The sequence below is a fragment of the Patagioenas fasciata genome, chromosome 2, assembly GCF_037038585.1.
Source record: "Patagioenas fasciata isolate bPatFas1 chromosome 2, bPatFas1.hap1, whole genome shotgun sequence".
Taxonomy (NCBI): domain Eukaryota; kingdom Metazoa; phylum Chordata; class Aves; order Columbiformes; family Columbidae; genus Patagioenas; species Patagioenas fasciata.
In genome coordinates, this window is record NC_092521.1 from 38785168 (window position 1) to 38789401 (window position 4234).

A 4234-nucleotide genomic window follows, 5' to 3' on the forward strand; every position below is an offset into this window, starting at 1 on the left:
GCGTTATGACATTATGAATTAAATATAGATGAGTTGATACTTGCTGGTGGTTGACTAGGTATAAATGTAAGCATTACTGAATTCCATTTGTACAGTCTAGTTGAAAATCTGTTTCTCTAAAAATATGAACAGGAGAAATTTGCAGGCATTGATGTTCACAGAAATAAACATTTGAAGTATCACATTCAAGATTACCTTTTTGCTGCCAAACAACAATTTCTCTTTCTCCAGTAGTATTTCAATACCAGCATTTTAGAAAAATTAGCTAGCTTATTTAAATAAATCTTACCACACTGAACAACTTAAAGGTACAGCAGCGTAAGTAGCTATTCTGTTCCGTATACCTCATCACACTGTTATCCCAGTGCTTCATTAAATCATTAACTCTAATTTGTACCCACCAGGTCATTTCCTTCCCTGTTGCTCATGCATCATTTGAAAGACAAATACTATGCAGCAGGGATGGACTCATTTGAGGTCTCTAGTAAGTCTCTGCCTCAGGGGTACCTTCTGAGGAGCATAATTATAAAAAAGAGCAACTCTTTTGATCAGAGATCTAATGCAGGTGTGAGCTCTGTCTCAAGTCTCTGCATCATCAGCTGCATTATTTTCCATGGTCACCCAAGTAGCAGCACCTCGGATGTTTCTTTTTGCACACTCCTTGTGGGCTCTCAATTGCCTCTAAGCTCCCAAACTTCATTTTGTTCAAGTATCTGCATTACACAAACTTTTTCCTGCACTGCTTGTAGAACTTCCTGGTTTGTTTGTTTTTTCTCCCAACTGGAGGGGGGAAAAAAACAAACTCACTCAAAACCACATCACAACCTCACCACCTTATCTCCATACTTAACCAACATACAAACGCATAGTGAAACAGTACATCTGGACAGCATTTCCCCCATTTCCTTTACCTTAGGGTTTGTTGGTGTATTCGCTCCCTGCAGGTGGAAATATCACACAATTCCACCCATTTGTCATTTTCTTGAAAGATTTCCCATCACCCCTCCCACTTGTTCCAACCAAATAAACCAACAGCTCATTGTTCTTTTACATGCCATAGGTGTGATTAATTGAATTGTATGGAATGGGAGGAAAACATGAACAGAAAAAGAAGGTAGAAAGTCAAAGTGTCCTTTCAAGTGACTCTTCTGCTGCAAAGAAAGCAGGTAGGCTCACTGAATGAGATTCAAGATCTAAAGAAAGACACTAAGTGAGAAACTATCATGGTGTAATGCTGCAGAAAAGCTGTGTTTAAACAGAGACTTTTTCAGTCTACCTAAAAATGTCTCAAACACTGTTAAGACAGATTCAGCATAGAGAAAGCTAACTAGAACTTGCAAAAGAGTTAAACAGTGAAAATGTTCAAAACACAGCTTGTGTGGGAAACAGTATTTTTTTTAAATCTAATGTAGAACTTCATTGTATTTCATTCTCTTGTCATTTGATCAGTATGATAAAAAAATGCAGCAATTTATAACTATAGCCTGCTCCAAAGACTAACAATTATTCACAGAAATAAACTAGTAACTGAATAACCTCTTCAGATAAAGCCATTTAAAATAAGCAGGATCAGAAAAATCCCCAACTATGAAATCAGCTAGGGAAGTCTAGTAAACAGCAACGATGAATTAGGGGCAGAGGAATGGCCTATGCACCGAACACAACCAACCTTCAAAGCCCTGGGAAATATATGACTGACTTACAGAAAATGTGAAATAGGGAACCTTGTACTGAAGAAGCACAAGTTATAATAACTCCAAGACTGTAAACTGATGTAAGGTCAAGAGCAAAATCATAACGTTAAGAGAGAAGTGGAAGAGATACATATGACACAAATTTAAAAAGTCTTTGTCCTGTCCCCCACCCCCCAAACAGCAACCAAGCAGACAAAATCAGAGACCAAATTAGGAGTTCAACTGGACTATGTGAACATACTTGATTTTAATTCTTTGCTCAAAAGATTCTTCAGCACCTGAAAAGCTGCACTGAAGTGTGAATGAAGAACCAACCCCCCCAACACTCTCCTGGGTGTCCAACATCCTTCGTCTCATACAGCTGTCAGTTCTCTCGGCGTTCCAGCATTTCATCTTCTGCTTCCCAGAACAAGTATTCCTGTCTCCACCTTTGACTTTCAGTTTTCAAAAAAAAAATCATCAATACTCACTAGCAACCCAAAGAGCAGATACAATAGTTATTTATTAACATTTAAAATAAGCATAAATTTCAGGAACTAAAAACTTCTCCGAATTGTTCTGCATGTGGTATTCTTGAAATTAAAGATGATAAATACAACTGAAAGACCAAGCATTGTCATAAAATATGAAGTTGAATGGAATACAGATCAAGTTAATAGCAATTAAGTTACATTAACTTGAAGAAATTAGAGTTCTACACATTCTGATGAAGCACCACACTCACAAGACCCAGTGAAGCATCTCATGAGAACTAAGCTGCAAACCAGTTAAGCAGCTGAAAACAAATTGTCAGCCAATTTAAATTAAAAAAAAAAAAAAAAGAAAAATAATTTAGTAGCAATGTTTTCCAGAGAATTAGCAGAAGAGGGATAGATTTAACATCCAATGTATTCCAATCACACAGCACAAACATCTGAATTTTAACCAATTTAACAATTCTGTATTCCTGGAGAAAAGAGATCTGTCATTTCATCCTCTATTTTACATGGCTGCTAATCTGAACTGATGCAAGTACTTTTAAGATTCTTGGGTAATACTGAACAGCAGTTGCACATATTAATGCTTGCAAAATAAAATTTCAGCTTTTCTTTTTTTTTAATAGCAGATATACAACTTCAGTAGATAATGACAGATTCGCAACCTTTTATTTTACCCTTTTGATGAAACGCCATAAGCTTAGCTCAAACTAAAGCTAAACCTCCATGTATCTTGCTCAAATGCTTAGTTTGGAAATTTTCATTCCTGGACTAAGCATAAAGCAAGGATTTATTTTTTTTTCTTTTAACATCTGAGGTTCTTTCAGATGTTTGCAGAACAGGAAAGAAAGGATGCATAAATTCAGAGTTCAATATTTAAGTGTAATGCTTCACATATGAGGGCACAAATCAAGACAGCTTGTTCATCTGAAAGCCCACAAGCTCAACTTAAAACACAGTCATCATTCTAGAGTACCTTGTTTAATTTTACATGAACATCCACTTCATTCTCAAGATGCACGTAAATTTGTGCAGGCAGATTAAATGTAATAGTACCTCTGAGTAGATGAAATTCAAAATAACAAAGTAAAATTTCTCAAGTGTTACAAACTAATTTTACAGGCAAAGGAAGTTAATTCAGTATTAAGATGACAAGTGCAAATGCACACAGGATGTGCAAACACCTTATAAACTCTCACTCAACACATCAGTTACCACCACCACTAAAATTCAGAAGAACACTTAGAGTGGACCCTTGTATTTAAAAAAAATCTCTATGCCCTTTAAAATTCTAATGAAATAATGTCCCTTTCCATCTTCTGAACAAAAATGCTGCAGAATTAACTTTAAAAAAAATGGCATACACCACATGGCAGACTGAATTCATCTGGTTATTAAAGCAATAATTTCTCTATTTACATTGTGGCAAACAGGCCGAGAGAAACTGAGACAAGCTAAACTCAGCCAGAAGTTTTCCTCTGTCCAGAGGAGAAAATAAAGTCAGAAAACTTTTTTGCAGATGGTGAAAACAGGATCCAACACCAGGCTTCCCCCATGAGCATCCAAAGGGAGCAGCAGACAAGAGGCAGCACAGCGGAGTCTTCCTAGAAAGGGCAGGGAAGTGGGAAGGAATGCTTACTTAGGCGGGAGTAACAAATTCATTGGCTCTTGAACATCTGACCAAACACAGGCTTCTGGAGGAAAATGCTTGAAGATCCACTAACCATTCGCATTCTGCTTCCAAAGTGGCAAAACAGCTTCTTGTGAAATATGTAGGGAAATTGTTTGGAGGAGCCAATTAACTGGTGTTTGACTTCTGTTTGTTGAATTTCCACTTGTGAAGAAGGACAAGGTCAGAAAGGAACAGGTAACAAACACAAACATTATACATACATCCCCTTATATTAATAAACAGCATTTTTTATTAATAATATTTGGCTTAGATATCCCTGGACACTGAAAGTAGTAATAAGAATGTTTCAGGATTATTATGGGAAGAGAAATACTGTCAAAAGCCTAAAGAGGATACAAATTTAACTTTTTGAACTGAAAGGTCCATATTCA